The sequence below is a fragment of the Myxocyprinus asiaticus genome, chromosome 37 (assembly GCF_019703515.2).
Source record: "Myxocyprinus asiaticus isolate MX2 ecotype Aquarium Trade chromosome 37, UBuf_Myxa_2, whole genome shotgun sequence".
Classification (NCBI taxonomy): Eukaryota; Metazoa; Chordata; class Actinopteri; order Cypriniformes; family Catostomidae; genus Myxocyprinus; species Myxocyprinus asiaticus.
Window position 1 is genome coordinate 27,475,033 of NC_059380.1, and position 19,495 is coordinate 27,494,527.

A 19,495-nucleotide genomic window follows, 5' to 3' on the forward strand; every position below is an offset into this window, starting at 1 on the left:
TGCCATAAGGATTGATCTGTGTAATTTTAGCTAACTTGATCTTGCCTGCTAACGCTGATGAACTGCGAGCTACCTTGCTTCATAACTTTCAAATAATTTAAATGATCTTCTCTTTATACTAAAAGTCAGGTATACAGGATAAATTTAAGCAAATACACTGGTTTATTGATCGTAATACAACATATGACATACAAAACATACAATAGTGCAACATAACAGTGCAGTGCAACAGTAAACTGTCTGGTATATTTCGGTAGTATGTAGCTGTATATATGTATCAGTATGCTATGTTAGCTGATAAGTAGTTTTAGTTTAGCCTCAAAGTTTGTAGTAAAACAATCATAACTGTGTAATTTTAATTATGCTACCTCATCTGTCATCAGGATTGTGTGTTTTTTTTTTCCCCGTTTCCTTGTCATGTGATCTGGTCATGTGTTTCCCATGTTCTTGTGTCTTGTCCCCATTGGTTCATTGTTTAATTAGGTTGTTAGCAGTCTTGTTATCTTGTTTAGAGTTCTTAGTATTCATTGGCTATCTTTGTCATGTGGTCTCCCATGTCCAAATATTTAACCCTCATGTTTGCCATTGTCCATTGTCAAGTGTTGTTTGCATGTATCGTTGTTGGTGTACAGCGTTCTATGTCAAGTTTCATTGCCATGCCATGCCATGCCATGCCATGTCAAGTATATGTTTGTTGATTTTTCTAGTTAGGGTTTTTGGATTTCACATTTGGAAATAAAACTGCACTTGGGTTCATCACACATCATCGTCTCTTTGTCTACCTGTTGTCAGCCAACATTACATCTCTCAGCATGATGCCAGTGAATCACGTTCAGTCTCTTTGTACGTTACGTCATTGTTTGGCCGATGCTTGCTCACTCGTGTCCCTATGGAGTGTTTGCACAAGCACTAGCAACAGGTAGCTGGCTGCAGTGCACTTAACAGCCACAGGTGTCATTAATAACAAGGGTTTCTGAATCTTACATACTGCACCTTTAAAATAATACAGTTTGATATATGCTACGTTTACTTTTGGCCCACTGCCCTCAATCAAGTTAGATATTTGGCCCTTCATAGGAAAAAGTTTGGGCACCTCTGGTATAGTGTATATACTCAAGAGGATATAGTAAAAAGGTTTCTCACCCACACCTATCATATTGCTTAGAAGACATGGATTAAACCACTGGAGTCTTATGGATTACTTTTATGCTGGCTTTATGTGATTTTCACTTGCACTGAATGGACCTACAGAGCTGAAATATTCTTCTAAAAATCTTCATTTGTTTTCTGCAGAAGAAAGTTAGTCATAGTCATTCACACCTGGGATGGTATATGGGTGAGTAAATTTGAGTAAAATAATTTTCATTTTTTTTCTTTTTCTTTTTTATTATCCCTAACCTTCAAAAAAAAAAAAAAAAGAAGTTCTCCCACATTAGGTGGTCAAACTTAATATTTTACACACATACCAGAACTGGTAACAGGGCTGAAGGTTTAGTTGTTTTTAAGTTATTAATAGATATATTTCATATTAAAAGTGTTGAAGCCAACATTACAATGTGTGTAGTAGTAATAATAATAATAATTGCAGTCAGATTATGAGGTAACTTGCCTTTTCGCCATGTCCAAGTGATGTCACTTCACGGACATCACAATTTTATATAATGATACATACACTATATTGCCAAAAGTATTCGCTCATCTGCCTTTAGACACATATGAACTTAAGTGACATCCCATTCTTAATCCATAGGGTTTAATATGACGTCGGCCCACCCTTTGCAGCTATAACAGCTTCAACTCTTCTGGGAAGGCTTTCCACAAGGTTTAGGAGTGTGTTTATGGGAATTTTTGACCATTCTTCCAGAAGCGCATTTGTGAGGTCAGACACTGATGTTGGACGAGAAGGCCTGGCTCGCAGTCTTCGCTCTAATTCATCCCAAAGGTGCTCTATCGGGTTGAGGTCAGGACTCTGTGCAGGCCAGTCAAGTTCTTCCACACCAAACTCGCTCATCCATGTCTTTATGGACCTTGCTTTGTGCACTGGTGCGCAGTTATGTTGGAACAGGAAGGGGCCATCACCAAACTGTTCCCACAAAGTTGGGAGCATGGAATTGTCCAAAATCTCTTGGTATGCTGAAGCATTCAGAGTTCCTTTCACTGGAACTAAGGGGCCAAGCCCAGCTCCTGAAAAACAACCCCACACCATAATCCCCCCTCCACCAAACTTCACAGTTGGCACAATGCAGTCAGACAAGTACCGTTCTCCTGGCAACCACCATACCCAGACTCGTCCATCAGATTGCCAGATGGAGAAGCGTGATTCATCACTCCAGAGAACGCGTCTCCACTGCTCTAGAGTCCAGTGGTGGTGTGCTTTACACCACTGCATCCGACGCTTTGCATTGCACTTGGTGATGTATGGCTTGGATGCAGCTGCTCGGCCATGGAAACCCATTCCATGAAGCTCTCTACGCACTGTTCTTGAGCTAATCTGAAGGCCACATGAACTTTGGAGGTCTGTAGCGATTGACTCTGCAGAAAGTTGGCGACCTCTGCGCACTATGCGCCTCAGCATCTGCTGACCCCGCTCTGTCATTTTACGTGGCCTACCACTTCGTGGCTGAGTTGCTGTCATTCCCAATCGCTTCCACTTTGTTATAATACCACTGACAGTTGACTGTGGAATATTTAGTAGCGAGGAAATTTCACTACTGGACTTGTTGCACAGGTGGCATCCTATCACAGTACCACGCTGGAATTCACTGAGCTCCTGAGAGCGGCCCATTCTTTCACAAATGTTTGTAGAAGCAGTTTGCACGCCTAGGTGCTTAATTTTATACACCTGTGGCCATGGAAGTGATTGGAACACCTGAATTCAATTATTTGGATGGGTGAGCGAATACTTTTGGCAATATAGTGTATGTTGCAGGGTCAGGGTTGCGCCAAAGTCCCTTTCAAGGAAAATCAGTTCACTCAGTCGCCATCTTGGGAACATTTCTATCTATGGATAGAAAATCCTACTTGAATGGAGAAAGACCGAAATCTCTAAAACGGTTTGTCAAGATTATGATCACAGAACATTAGCAGTAAAATCTGACAACAGTGGTATCATAAATAGTGCTTCTTTTTGCTTAGATCACGCTAAAAAACTATTTTTTTAGACTCATCCAGCTAATGCGCATGTGTATTCTCGAGCTGACTGAGAGGCGGTGTCTATGTAAAAGTGATTGGCTCTTTTACCTGTAAGGCAGGACTTCATTTTCTACATCCACCATATAAGGTGTTCAAATTTCTCCCATTCATTTTACTTACAGTGCCCCGTTTCGGGCTAAATAGTCTCTGATTGCCAATAAAATGGGAGCTGAGAGACAGCTAATATTTAGTATTTAGTCATATTTAGTATTTATATTTAGTATTCAGTATAATAATATTTGGTAATAAAATAAATTAGTAATTAAATGTTTAGTTGAATAATATATTAATTTGCCAAGCATATATATCTACAGCATCACCTACAGTTTGCTAATGAACTATATTATGAACTACATTACTCTGCAGAAGAATTGTTTATTTTGATGTAATGTGTGAGAATGTGTGTAAATCTAGTTTTACAACAGTTCAGGTCCTCTACTCTAATTGGCCAAGCAGCTTTGCAAGAGTGCCGAAATTTAGCATAACAGCTTTGGAAACTCACCATTGGTGCCCCCTTCTGGTGGAAAAAACTCACCATTGGCACCCCCTTCTGGCAGAGCGACCTCATCATTGATTGCCATGTAAATACTATGATCAGGACAGAGGCACAGCGACCTCACCATTGGTGCCCACAACACCATTGGACGTTCTGACATATCTTCTTCGTGTTCCACAGAAGTAGTAAAGTCAAACAGGCTTGGAACGTCATGATGGTTAGTAAATGATGACAGAAATTAAATTTTGGGTGAAATCTCCCTTTTAACTTTGGGATAAGACTAGACACAACTGAAGTCTGAATTGTGTACAGAAAGTGCTATTTGCTGTTTTCTCTCCAAGTGAATCCTTGGGCACATCGAAGACCAGCAGGCCAGAAGAGAAGTTAGCATAATTAGAAGTCGGCTGGGCCAAATGTCAAGTAGATGAATTTAAATTCTTACAGGTAATCTTGACTTAAATTAATACTTCACCCAAATATAAAAATTCTGTCATAATTTATTCACCCTCATGTTGTTCCAACCTGTATTACTTACTTTCTTTTGTGGAACACAAAAGGACACATTCTGAACAATGTACAAGCTGCTCTTTTCCATTCAATGAAAGTGAATAGTGACCATGACAAAAAGCACAAAAAGTAGTCCCTGACTTGCTCAATATTCTAAGTCATATGAAGCCATACAATTGCTTTGAGTGAAGAAAATACAGACATTTAAGTCACTAAAAATCTTCGCAATACCACTTAAATCTGTCAACTTCGGCATGTACTCAAATGTGGTGTCAAAACACGTCACACCAGGTTTGATGTCAACCCCAAACGTCATTCTTTCTTATGTGCCTCGTAACCAGTCACAGCGTACCAAATTTTGAGTGTGTGCATATTCAAATTGCACAAATGAGATTTGTGAGCTACAGTGGAGAACAACTTCAGTGAACATTGACTTAAATTTTGGTCTGTTCCTCACAGCGCATTTGTATGGTTTCAGTAGACTTGGGAAAACGTGCACAAGTCATATGGACTGTTCATATTTTTACTAAATATTTACTATATTTTTATTATATTATTATTTACATATTTTCCTTCTTTGTCATTGAATTTTTATGTTTAAGTGAACTATCCCTTAATCACAGAATATATTAGACAAAGCACAAAAACATCCAGCACGTTAGGCTGGTGAAAATGTAACATTTCAGAGTGGCCACCCGGACGCTAAATTAATCTACTGAGAATCCATTCATAGCTTGAATATGTTTGAGTTTGTCGACTAGTGTTTCTAGAGTGTCTTTAGCTGAAATGAGTGTGTTGGCTTCACTTGAAGGCAGATGTGTGTGCTAGAGTGCAGACGTTGATGTCTTCCGTGTGCGAGGCTCTGTGCAGTGATGGCTCGGATGCGCTGCGGTTTATTTTAGGGAGGGAGTGCAGGAGAAGCTCTATTGAGGACAGAATCTATAAAAGACAACAACAGAAATAACAGTCAGTCATTAAAGGCCCACTGAGAAATATTTTACTGTATGCAAATGCTAACACAGAAGAACACGAAGGTGAAAATAAATATATATAGTGAGAGAGAGAGAGAGAATAAAAATTAATCCTAAATTACGATTTTTTTGCATTGTGCCATTATTTTTGTGACAAGCACATTTTACCCAAAATGTACACCAAATTGGGGAACATATAATTCTGTTTACTGAATTACTGCAATAAGAAGAAAAAAAAGTATTTATATCTATTTCAGTATTTATACATGATTGCATTATTTATTGAACTGCCTTTATAATAACCAAAAAAATCAAAGCAATATTTAAAAAAAATTTCAAATGAAAATCACATTTATATCGGGATGTATTACAGAAATGAGAACATTTTTTTTTTTTTTTCTGCAATGAGAATTGGGGGGGGGGTTGTACTTTAAAGGAATATCCCAGTTCAATACAAGTTTAGCTCAACTGACAGTATTTGTAACTTAATGTTTAACACAGAAATTAATTTAAACATCCTTCCTTTTCTTTAAAAAAACCCACAAAAATCTGGGTTAAAGTGAGGCACTTACAATGGAAGTCAATGGGGCCAATCTGTAAACGTTAAAGTTCTTACTGTTTCAAAACTATAGCCACAAGACAATATGAACAATAAACAATATGAGTGTAAACGTGATTTTAGTGTGATAAAATCACTTACTAACCTTTTCTGTGTTAAGTTATAAACAATTTCACATATTTGTTGCCATGACGATGTAACACCACTACCCATAAAATAATCGTAAAAATGACGATTTAACTACTTTACAGAACAAATAATAAACATACAAATTTCAACAGAATAATTAATATAAGAAAAAATTAGCATTTAAACCCTCCAAAAATTGGCCCCATTCACTTCCATTGTAAGTTTCTCACTGTAACCTCAATGTTTGAGGGACGAGTCAAAATTATTTTAAATTATTTTTTGTGGAAATCAACATTATGCCAAACTTTTATTGAATCAGTAATATTCCTTTAATGTCATAAAAATAATTTCACAATGCAACAAATCTTAATGGTCCTAAAAATATGCTTCATATTCTTTATGCAATTTATAACTTGAATTTCTTTCCTTTGAATTTGGGGTGAAATATAACTGTTGGGCCCTTTGTTCAGGAGCGGGTTTGGTTATTAGCAATAATTAATAATTATCAAAGATAATTATTAAAATCAATAGAACATTGATTAGAATTAACATTAGCTTATTAATCCTTCAAATCAACAATCATCAAAGATAATTATTAATTATTAAAATCAATAGAACATTGATTAGAATCAACATTATCTTATTAAAACTTCAAATCAACAATCATCAAAGATTACTATCAATTATCAAAATCAATAGAATATTAATAAGGATTAATTTAGCCGTGGCACCACCCTGGAATCAGGGACTAATAACCAGATAGTATAGCAGTCTCAATATAGGATTGTTCTCTTAGGAAAGTTGACGACTGGAGAACATCGGCATTCAAAAGGAAAATAATGAATAACTCACATCCCCTGCCAGTCCTTGACACAGGTGCATGCAGAACAATACCAAAACACTTCTCTTTAAAATATAACCAAGTTTATTGATGCAGTAATATCAATTAATAATCAATACAATGCAGCCGTGCATTTTAAGTCTAGGCCTTCAGTGCGATTCATGCCATTAAGAAAACACAATGAATAAGACGCTATGCCTATCATACATTAAGTGGCAGTCAACTAATAATACCAACTGACATTTTAAAAACATGTCCACGCATGAAAGCCAGAACTTGAAACGACACTTAATGCTCAAGCAAGCCTAATTTTAACTGCAGCATGACTGTTTTGTGAAATGAACGTCAAAAATCATAATTTTACATATGAATCTACCAAGGAGGTCTATAATACCTGGAAAAATCTATCTAATAATATTTGCGATTTAAATGTTGCTTGCAATACATTTTGTTTCATCAGGGCACACGGTTATGCTGCGTTTCTTTCAAGTTGGATGTGGGATATTCCTACTTGATATCTCCGACCATAAATGCATTCCATTCCCCGATATTCGGAAGATGACGTTTAAGGAAACAAAACTGCAGCGCTCCTGTTAGCTTAGAAGGGGTTTGACTCTCATTAGAGATGTCTCCTAGTAACCCAACTGTTAAATAAGGCTGCAGCACTAGCATTTGTGCTACAGGTGTATGATTATCAAAAGAGATTATAATGTTTTATTCACCTGTTTCTGCAGGCGTTTGTTAAACAAGCTTTAATATTATGTAATGTGGAAATGAAGTCATTTATCGATATTACTTAATAAAGTGTAAAGAGGAGGCGAGAAGCAGCTTTCCTGGTTCAGGTAAGGATTTATTTTTCTCTTTGCAATATTGAACTTTGATCACACACCGCTTCATCAAAATAAAACTCTCATCATCACAAAACTCTTGCTTCCTGTTCGGCTCTGTGGTGCCCAGGCTCTCTCTGCCTTTTCTACTTGCGGTGTGGCTCTATTTATCCGCTCTCCCCGTGCTTACTGAAATTAGAGACAGGTGTTAGACATAATTTAGCTCAGGTGTAAGCGCCCTTACCGCTTTCTCTCTCTCCAGAGAGATGCTTGACCACGCCCCCGCTGCCACATATCCCCACCGCCCGACTCAGGCCGGGGCGGCATCCGGCCTGCCTACCACTCCCCCCCCATTCCTGGAAAGGAAGTCGGCGACAGCCATCTGCGCCCCCGGTCTGTGGACCACCTTGAACTTAAATGGCTGAAGAGCCAGATACCAATGGGTGATCCGAGCATTAGTATCTTTCATGCGGTGGATCCACTGGAGTGGGGCGTGATCCGAGCAGAGGGTGAAGGCCCGCCCCAGCAGGTAGTATCGGAGAGTGAGGACCGCCCACTTGATGGCGAGACACTCCTTTTCCACGGTGCTGTACTTAGTTTCCCTTAACGAGAGCTTACGGCTAATGTACAGCACCGGGCGCTCCTCCCCCTCCACCACCTGCGAGAGTACGGCCCCCAGCCCCCTGTCTGAAGCATCTGTCTGTAAAACAAAAGGGAGAGAGAAGTCAGGTGAATGTAAAAGCGGCCCCCCGCAAAGTGCAGCTTTAACTTGCGTGAACGCCCGCTGACACTGCTCCGTCCACTGGACCGGATCTGGAGCTCCCTTTTTAGTGAGATCAGTCAGCGGGCTGGTGATGTCCGAATAATTAGGTACGAACCTTCTATAATCGCCAGCCAGCCCCAGGAACTGTCTCACCCCCTTTTTGGTCTTGGGTCTCGGGCAGGTCGCAATCGCCCCTGTCTTGTCAATTTGGGGACGCACCTGCCCGTGGCCCAAGTGGAACCCCAGATACCGTACCTCCACCCGTCCAATCGCACACTTCTTCGGGTTCGCTGTGAGTCCCGCTCGGCGCAGCGATCTCAGAACCGCCCTCAGATATTGCATATGCCGCTGCCATTCATTGCTATAAATGATGATGTCATCTAAATAGGCAGCGGCGTAAGCTGAATGCGGTCTGAGGATTCGGTCCATGAGACGCTGAAATGTAGCCAGGGCTCCAAACAAACCGAACGGAAGTGTCACAAATTGGTGTAATCCAAACGGTGTGGAGAAGGTGGTTTTCTCACGGGAAATTGGTGTCAAGGGGATCTGCCAATAACCCTTCATCAAATCCAGTGTCGAATAAAAACGAGCAGTGCCCAACCAATCGAGCAACTCATCAACGCAAGGCATTGGATATGCATCAAATTTAGACAGCGCATTGACTTTTCTATAATCCACACAGAATCGTACAGACCCGTCGCTCTTAGGCACTAGAACAACAGGGCTGGACCAATCACTGTGGGATTCTTCTATTTCCCCCATATCAAGCATTGCATCTAATTCTTCCCGAATTATTTTTTTCTTGTGTTCGGGTAATCGATAGGGGTGGCTACGTACCACGACCCCCGGCTTGGTCTCGATGTGGTGATGGATGAGGTTTGTATGTCCCGGTAGAGGGGGGAACACATCTGCAAACTCCTGTTGCAACCTAGCAACCTCCGCGAGTTGGCTCGGTGAGAGGTGGTCTCCGCAAATGACTGGGGTGAACTGTTTATGTTTTGAACTCACCTCCGGTCCGAGCTCCGCCTTCTCAGGAACTACCGTAGCCAACGTCACGGGAACCGCCTCCCTCCACAATTTCAGGAGATTGAGGTGGTATATTTGACGTGCGTCCCCTCTATCAGTTCGTTTAATCTCATAATCGAGATCTCCCACTCGTCGTGCGACCTCAAAGGGTCCTTGCCACTTGGCGAGTAATTTAGAGCTCGATGTGGGAAGCAATACAAGCACTTTATCTCCCGGTGCAAATTCCCTTAGCTGAGTTCCTCTGTCATACAGTCGGCGCTGTCGTTCTTGAGCTTGGAGCAAATTCTTCTGTGTTAGTTGTCCCAAAGTGTGGAGTTTTGCTCGAAGATCAAGAACGTACTGAATTTCATTTTTACTGTTTGAAGGTCCCTCCTACCAGGCTTCTCGCAATATATCAAGCACGCCACATGGGCGTCGCCCATACAGCAGCTCGAATGGAGAGAAGTCAGTGGAGGCTTGCGGGACCTGTCGTACTGCAAATAACAGGGGGTCGAGCCATTTATCCCAATTTCTAACATCGTCGTGTACGAACTTACGAATCATGTTTTTGAGGGTTTTATTAAATCGTTCCACCAGGCCATCCGTTTGAGGATGGTATACACTGGTGCGAATCGATTTAATATTTAATAACTCATACAGTTCGCGTAGTGTCCGTGACATAAATGTTGTGCCCTGATCGGTGAGGATTTCTTTCGGAATCCCCAGCCGGGAGATTATTTTGAAGAGTGCCTCCGCAACACTGCGTGCTGAGATGTTGCGAAGAGGCACGGCTTCCGGATATCACGTTGCATAGTCCACTAGGACCAATACAAAGCGATGTCCACGTACTGACCGTTCTAATGGCCCGACGAGGTCCATTCCAATTCTCTCAAAGGGGACCTCGATCAAAGGGAGAGGACGCAATGGCGCTTTTGTGGTGGCCGGTGGGTTAACAAGTTGGCATTCGCGGCATGCCGCACACCACCTGCGGACATCGCCGCCAATGCCCGGCCAATAGAAACGGGCTATTAGACGGTTCAGTGTTTTCCTTTCTCCTAGGTGACCTGCCATGGAATTATAATGAGCCGCCTGGAATACCATTTCCCGACGGCTCCTTGGAATCAAGAGTTGGGTTGTATCCTCTTTGGTCCGAGTGTCCTGTGTCACTCTATACAACAGCTAATTTATAATTGCAAAATAAGGGTATGAGAGGGCGATGTCCGGCTGGAGTCGTTGACCATCGATGACTCTCACTTGCTCAAAGGCGTGTTTGAGGGTTTCGTCTCGCGATTGCTCCAAAGGGAAATCCCCGTCAGGGAATTCCCAGAGAAGGGGAGGGGCTGCAGCCTCTCCCCCTCTCTCATCATTATGACGTGGAGCTGTCGAGGAGCTCCGCCTCCCCTGCCAGAGCATCGCGCATCACACATCTCCCTGTTTTCGTACAGGACACGTCCGCGCAAATTCCTTTTAATAAAACTCTAAAATCAGGCCAATAAGTCCCCAAAATCAGCGGATGGGTGAGGTGGGAACTAACCGCGGCCTCCACTCTATGCTTTTTCCCCCGAAATTTAATCGTCAGGGTCACTACCGGATACTTGTGAATATCCCTGTGTACACATTTCACCTTCACCGTTTTAGTTGTGACCAATGCCTCGGGTTGAACCAGGTGTTGATGGATAGTGGTTTGATTACACCCTGTGTCCACCAACACCTGGTGAGTACCCCCCTTGACACTTACCGGTATCCGGTACGCTCCGGCCCAGTCGGGGGCAGCCTGTGGGAGGTCATAGACACGCACCACCGTCCCCAGCTCCATCAGAGGGCACTGATCTCGGAAGTGGCTTGGGTCTCCGCACCTCCAGCAGGCTGGCCCAGGCGCTACGCCCGCAATTGCGTCGGCGGGGCCCCCCCTGAGGGGGAGAGTGGCGGGGCATTGGGATAGGGGTAGGTGTCACCTCCCACACCCGGGGAACTGGTCTCAGGGGCTGAAGTCCTCCTCGTCTGTATGGGGCAGGAACGGGACCTGGAGAGAGAGCAGAATGAGAGGAGAGAGGGGAGGAGGAAGAAACAGAGGGAGGAGAAAATATGTAGGAGGGCTCTTCCGCCCTGGGGATTGCCGCCATGTGGTCCTCCGCAAGCCGGACAGCTTCCTCCAACGACGCCGGGCGGTGGCACTGGACCCACTCCGCCGCCCCTTTTGGCAGTCGATGTGTGAATTGCTCCAGTACCACCTGGTCGATAACTCCATCAACGTCGCGGTCCCCCGCTAGCAGCCATCTTCGGCAGGCGTCATGGAGCCGCTGGGCAAAGGCAAATGGGCGGTCGGAGCTCTCCAACTTCAAGCTCCGGAAGAGTTGTCGACATTCCTCTGGAGTGCGACCAACCCGTTGCAAGATGGCTCTCTTTAAATCTCCGTAGGCCAGGAGGCTCGTCGCTGGCAGTTGTTGAGCCGCGAGCTGGGCTTCCCTGGACAATAGTGGGATCAGTCAGGCCGCCCATTGGCCGAGCGGCCAACCCCAGATCTCGGCGGTCCGCTCAAACAAATCCAGGAAGGCCTCGGGGTCGTCCGCCGCCCCCATTTTCTGTAAAGCTGGCGGGGGTAACGGTGTGGGAGCGTCCGGGGTTGTGGCTGAGGACGCCTCCTGGCTGAGGAGGCTCCGGATCGCCTGCCGGTCCTCCGCTTGAGCGTGCAGGAGCTCGACAAACCGGCGATCTTGGTCTTGTCGGAGCTCAAGCAGTGTCTGTTGGTGGCTCTGATATAGGCTGGTGAGGGCTTGGAAGATCTCCGCCAACTGGGAGGACTCTACAGGACGACTTCCATCCATTTTCAACCCAAACTTCAATTCCCGAGTTTCGGAACCAGTGTAAAGAGGAGGCTAGAAGCAGCTTTCCTGGTTCAGGTAAGGATTTATTTTTCTCTTTGCAATATTGAACTTTGATCACACACCGCTTCATCAAAATAAAACTCTCATCATCACAAAACTCTTGCTTCCTGTTCGGCTCTGTGGTGCCCAGGCTCTCTCTGCCTTTTCTACTTGCAGTGTGGCTCTATTTATCCGCTTTCCCCATGCTTACTGAAATTAGAGACAGGTGTTAGACATAATTTAGCTCAGGTGTAAGCGCCCTTACCGCTTTCTCTCTCTCTGGAGAGATGCTTGACCACGCCCCCGCTGCCACATAAAGTGAATGTTTATCACTTACTTTGTATATCTCCCTGAGTGTGGACATGTTTGTGTGACATCATGCCCCTGCATCTCGGCGAAATCAGAGATGAGAATTTCTGCACGAGCCTACAAGTTGTAATTCTGACTTCAAGATGCATTCCATTGAACTTTTCCTAGTAGGAAGTTGTAAAATCCGACTTTCCGAGTTGAATGGAATGCAGCACTACTTTTCAAAACTTGATCCGACACACAATGCTCAAGCAGCCTAATTTACACATAGAAAACTCCTGATGTTGCTATAACAATGCAAAAAGCACTTACCAATTTACCTGAAGTAAAAATCAATCCTCCTTTCCTATTTAATAAATTAAGCAATCACACAGTCATGCAGAACATCTTGTGTTTTTAAATCCATAAGGATCTCTTTCTCAGTGGCGATAGTGGCAGTGATGATGATCTCGCTCTCTTCGCTTTCAAATTATGTACATCACTTAAAGCGTGATTGCGTCACTCAAGGCCAGCTAGAAGGCCACCACCGGGACATATCCTAAAGATCACACCCACCAAGAACAAATAAATCAATCTGATTGGCTGATGAATCTGACACTCTGACTTTAGTTGCTCATTCATTTGCACTGTTGAGGGATTCTTTGGAAATTCTGAAGGCCTGAGGGGGTGGAGCTCAGACTCACCCGCTGCTTCTGCTAATGAGCTCAGCTTCAGGCATGCGATTTGTGAAACTGTTGTCACATTTCGCTTGTAAACATCAAGGAATAATTTCTGACTGGATAAACTTTTCATTTTTCTCTATTTGTTTGTAGATTAATTACGAGTGGAAAGCGATTAAAAATACGTAGGCAAAAAGGTGATTGAGAATGAAAGGATGAAAAATATTTATTTATTTGGCATGTTAGGCCAGCAGAGAAGGCTTTGCTGGCCCTGAGAATTCACCACTGATACAATGCAGTTGATAAACTTCTGACTTCCAACTACAAACTAAACAGTAACATGATTAGATATGGTAACAAATAAACCTATAATACATGAGAGGAAGGTGTGTGTGTGTGTGTGTGTGTGTGTGTGTGTGTGTGTGTGTGTGTGTGTGTGTGTGTGTAAGGAGAGAAGGAGGGCACAAAATGGCGGATGTGGAGAGTACGTCACGTGAGGTTTCCGACCAGACAATGTGGCCGCGAATGTGGGCGGAGAGACTGGTTAATGGCATCTGCCCATTTAACGCCTGTCTCCGCTGGTACGATAACTTGGGGACAAAGCAGGGCTCTATCGCCAAGTTATCTGCTTGCCAAATGTTTGTGCGGGTATGTTTGTGAGGGGTCTTGTGTGTGTGCGGTTAGTACGAGAGAGAGAGAACAGAGTGACGGCACCGAAGCCAGTTTTAGAGATCGTGGGAGAGAAGGCAACCATTAGTTTTATCACTCAGAGATGTGAATGGCTCGTGATACATCTGCCGCGGTCGTTGGTTCTTTAATGGATAAACTCAGTGTGCCAGTCTCACTCACAATGGCAGAAATGCACAAACAGTCCAACATGTTTGGACGACAACACAGCAAATCTCATTTGTGGTAACAGTAAGTTACAGTAATACCTTAAGTATTATTAGCAGCAATGAGCGGACTCGGTGGTCCGTAAACTGTAGAAACAATAGCCTTGATACACAAGAATAACACACTATAATAATCTATCTCTGCCCATCTCTCACTTGAGTCATGTGAGGATGTGGGTAGAATGTGTTCGTCCCTCATTTGACTCCGACTCGGTTCCTCGAAGCTTGGGTGATGATGGGAGGCTGTCTTCGCTCTGTCGGCGGGTGGTACGGCGGCTGATACTCGGCAGGTTGGTGGAGATATCAGTGAAGTTGACTCGGTTGAAGAAAGAAGATAAATCTTCTTCATTTCTTCAGGCAAATGGGTGAGATGAGGATTGCTCAGCAGTCTCCTTCGGATCCATTAGCGTGCTCAGTGGAACACGGAGAAATCTCGGCTCGTCCAGCGAGACTGAGATTGTATGGCCAAAGTTCAGGTTCATACGTTATGTCCTTGGGCAACGTGGCTACACCTGGAAGCAGCAGGGCTGCAACTAGACAAGGCACATACTGTCACTGGAAGCAAAGCTTAGAAAGATCTCCTAGGTTTTTATACTCTTGATGACATCATGGTTGAGGGACGCGTTCTGTCGTGCGTTTCATCCGATAGGAGTTGAGAGTTGGATCCTTCAGAATTTCACACATAGGTGTAAAGTGAGCAAGACTTGATGGGACCTGTAGTCTGTTTTGGACTCCCTTTGTTTGATTTTGGCACCATTGTTGTGGCTCTCAGACTTCTAGTGTTCCTGGAGGCCGCAGTCAGGCTTTATGACTGTATGTAGGCCTGCCTTTGTCTCCTATCTGAGTACATGAGGCCCAACATTCCCCCTTTTGATCTGAAGAGTTGGATGTTGTCCAGTGTCTTTAGAGCAACTGAAGGGCCGAACAGTTCCTGTAGGTTCACATTAACTTGTGGGTTACACTGTCCGTGTCTTCCTGATAGAAAAGAAATGGTTGCACAGTCCATACAGTTCATGGAGTTCACAGAGGCTTTATTGTCTGGGCAGAGACTGAGGCACATCTGGGCATGGAACTTCTAGCTAAGTCTAAAACTACATTTATCACACAAAGACAAACATTCCAAGTTATAGGTAGGCACAGCATTAACTGAAACACAATCCTTTGCTGTTCTTTGGTCATAACAAAATCATAGTAGAACATGACAATGGATACTAGGACCAAAACATTAGAGGAAAGGAGGGTTAGAGGTTAAAAGGCTTATCCTTGGAAATGATTGGGGTTAACCTGTGGGATGGGCTCAGACTGTTTTGTAAAATGCAGCTGTACGAGAAGTCCATTCTGGCCTGTAGGTTTTGAATGTACCTTTACATGGCGTGTGCAATAATTGCCGTGATGATCCAACCACTAAGGAGGAGCCCGAGGGTGACCAGACTGATAGGGTGTTCTTGGTAAGATGACAATCTGCTTATGTGACTAGGAAATATAGTAGTCAAGCCAGTCGGTTTGAGAATTAACTTCACTAATTTCGTCCCTTCAGCCTGAAGCTGCTGTTGAAGGGTGTCATCAATGGTGAGGTTGTGACCTCTAAATGTGTCCATGATCTCAATTTCCACGTCATGTTTTTCGACGCTGGGATGGAGGAAAATATCGTCAATGTGCACGGTTGCTCCTTGGGGAACCGTTAAGAACTCTGTCTGGTTTGGTAGCGTTAGTTTAGTGGCTGTATCATGGCGGTCGTATGATACACATGCTTAGGTTAGGGCTGACCTTCATGGCTGAATGAACAGCCATCCACGTAGACCCTTGGGAGGCCTGTGCAGGTATTCTCATCATAGTAACGATGATTTGATGGGAGCAGCAGAGTGGTGACAAGTAAGGATTCTGGGCTCGGTTGTCCTTTGCAGTCACAGTGTTGGCATTCAGCCAGGCCCTGGCCCAAGGCCATTTTATGGTTCTGGGCATACTTGACCTCAATGTCGTAGCCTTGCAGTACCATCATACAAGTGGCAATGTGGCTGTTGTATTCCCACCCCTCCCTCAGCCGTTGGCTGTCCAGGAAGGTGACAGGTTGGTGACAAGTCTCAATGACTGTCTTCAGACCCCCAATGTAGCTACGGAAGTGTTCCACAGCCCATACAGTGGCCAGGAGGGCCTTTTCACTGTCAGAGAACTTAATCTCAACAACACTAAGAGGTCGGCTTGCGTAGGTGACGACACATTTGTCTGTGTCTTGTTTCTGTGTCAGGGCAGCACTAAGACAGTGGGACAAGAAGCTTGCCTCGAGGTGGAACACTTTATCCTTGTCTGGGTAGGCCAGATTGGGTGCAGAGTTGAGCTTGTCTTTCATCTGGCGGAAAGACTGTTACTGGGGCTCTACCCACTCTAATATTTTGTCTTTGCAGAGTAGTTCTGTGAGGGGTCCGGCTATCTCCGCATAGTCCTCGATGAACTGTTGGGAGTAGTTGCAGACATCTAGGAAGCTTCTGAGTTCTGATAAACCTGTTGGAGCTTTGATGTTGCGGATGGCTCGAACTCTCCCAGCTTGGGGTCCGATGCCATCTGCACTCACTGTTAGACCCACGTACTCAAACTTGGTGCGGCACCACTGGCCCTTGGCTAGTGCAAGCTTGGCTCCAGCGGTGGAGAGTTGGTTAAGTACATGCCGGATTTCAGTCAAGTGTTCCTCAAAGGTCTGGTTCCTTATGAGGATGTTGTCTACATAGATGAGGTTACCGCAAGCAGTGGCGTCACTCATGGCCTTATGGAGGAATATATTGAACTCAGCTGGGGAGTTTGAATATCTGAATAGACAATGGTTCCAGGTGTACTGGTGGTTACCAAAAGAGAAAGCCAGCTTGTACTGGTCAGCTGGGTCAACTCTCATTGTCCAGAAGCCGTTAGCCATGTCCACAGTAGAGAAGAAGCAGGCCCCTTTGACCTTGGGGAGTTCTTGTTCCAAATGGATCATTGGCCAGTGGGAAAGTGGTACTTGCTTATTCAGAATGCGATAGTCAATGGTGAGATGCCAATTGCCGGTCAGCTTTAACACTGGCCAGATAGGCGAGTTGTAGGTTGGTAGCACTGCAGATTGGTTTGCCTTGTAGCGCTGCGTGACAGACCACCGTGATCATTTTGGTCAGGAAAGTGGACAGGACACATACCATGTTGTCGTCCCTGGCTAGTGATGGAGGTAATTCTCCAATAACTGGCAGTGTCAGTTATAAATCATGAAACGAGTTATCGACCAACATCCCTAGCGGTTGCCGTTCTGTCACCTGAATCGGGACCTGCGTCAGGTTTTGAACCAACAAGTAGGTTGAGCAGTGGCTCAACTCGAGCAGGGGCATGCCACAGACGGTCAGATTGAGTTCCCAGAAGCTGGGCAAGGGTTGGAAGAATGCCTGTGTGCCAGGTACTGTATCTTCTGTCCTTTAGAGATCACCAGGCAGATGGGAACACCTGCTGTTTGCGCAGGGATAGTCATACCTAGCACACCTGGGGAATGGTCTGGCCGGATATCATGTGTTCTATCTCAATGGTCAGAGAATGCCTTTCGGCCCGGGCTTGGGACCACAGAACCTGGATGACTGTGTCCAACTGAGCGCCTAGTCTGACCAGAAGGTCCGCCCCCACGAAGAATGGGGGTTGGAGTTGTCGGACAACACTCACGAAATGCATGACCTGCCTTTTCCCAATCCGTACAGAGAGGGCGCATACCCCAATCGCTTTGAGGAGATAATTGTGGTGAAAGGATGCGGTGACTTCGCGGTGTGAAGAATGGAGGAAGACTGTGTCGACACAAGTCGTCGTATAGGTCCTGGCTCATAGTGCCCCACTATGTGGGGGCTGTACAGGGTTAAGTTAGTGTTCTTCAGTGAGCAAAGGAAAGACTCGTGGTCATGAAATTAGTTTTGACTATCAACCTGGGGTGGCTGTGGGCTCGCAGGTGGCATAGAAGGATCAGAGCCAGGGTCAGGTTCTGGAGGAGGCATAATCATTGGTAGGGGTCCTCTGGACTCCTGGATGATGGTGACTTGTCCATCTGAAGCTGGCAAACTGTTTTCCTCGGTGTGTCAACCTGAGCCAACATGTCGACGACGGCAGTCAATGAGTGGAGCCAGTCGGTCCAGTAGGTCCTGGCCAATTAACAGTGGTTCCGTATTAATGGGACATATGTAAATGGGGTGTACCAGCATCATCCCTTGAAAGGTAATGTTGATCCATGCCCGTTTTGTGATAGATGACCTATCTTGCATGTAGCTTGTGATGCTTACATTGGAGGTCTCGATCTGTAACAGTTTGCCGAGGGAGAGTGTTGCTCTAGCCACCTCTGCGAAGGTGTTGGAACCAATCAGACTTATTTCGGAACCAGTGTCAAGTAGTGCATGGGAGCTGATGCACCCCCTACCACTACTGATGTGTATATGTGTTGGGCTTTGCCCTTATGGACCAGATCGCCCAAGAAGACCAGAAAAGGAGGGTGTGGTGTGTTATGAGTGACTGTTTCGGGGAGCAACTTGGCCTCCCCTTTCCAAACCTACAAAGTAAACTTTGGGGTTAACGGGAGGGGGTACATAGCCTAGTCATGCTGACAGGGGGTCAGCACCATTTTCCTTTGAGGAGTTCGGCAGCCATGGTGAATGACGGAGCACGTCAAGCTGCGTTACTGCCTCTGTCAGGCATCTCCTGATTATACCCTCCATTTCCTATCTCAAACCTTGTCCTCTGGGGGGGTTTGAAACCTTGTCTTTCCACTCACCTTCTTGTTTGGTTTCCGTTCAAACCGTAACTTTCCTTTCGGCTGGTAAGTGTTTTGCCCCGGCATAATTCTGGGGGTATGTCTGGTCACCACCCCCCGGTTCTTTTGTCCACCCTGCTTGCGAGATGGTTGGTGCCCCTGGGGTCCTGTTCTAACGTTCACCTTAACGTGAGGCATCTCGTTGCCTTCGAGCGCTAGGTCGGCGTTTCCTGAGGCTTTGTCAGTATACGGCGAATACTCCTCGCGTAGGGCTTTACACAGAGCTAAGTAGTGGTCTCGGGAACCAGTCGGTAACAATTTCATGAATACATCTCACCATGGTCTTCAATGTGAGCTTGAGTTTTTCACGTGATGAAGCATGAGGTAAGTCAACAAGGTAGTGCTCAATTTCCCTGAGATAATCATCAATGTTTGAATCTCGACTACTCAAAGTGCTGTATATCCCTTGCGAGGGACTCGAGTTGTCGAGTGTGCAAGCCTTGGTGTCGGTATGACTGCGGGCCGTCTGAATAATCCGAAACACCATAGTCACTCAGATCGCTATAGCAATGAGGACGACTTCCCATTCATGGTGGGGATGGAGGCCTGTCGACGCGTTGGGGTGGGCCCCATGTTGCGTACAGCTTCCAGGCTAATGGGGCCCTCGAGCCGCTTACATCACTCTGGGCTTGGATGTAATTTTCCCCCCTTTGTGGTGTGGAATCAGTCTGGTCAAAATGCA

General features: G+C 45.0%; 1 pseudogene; it reads right to left on the minus strand.

Moving 5' to 3' along the window:
* Positions 1–4,996: 4,996 nt before the first annotated feature.
* The window catches only part of LOC127428016 (RAF proto-oncogene serine/threonine-protein kinase-like), a 77,776-nt pseudogene continuing 63,277 nt past the window's right edge, over positions 4,997–19,495 (minus strand).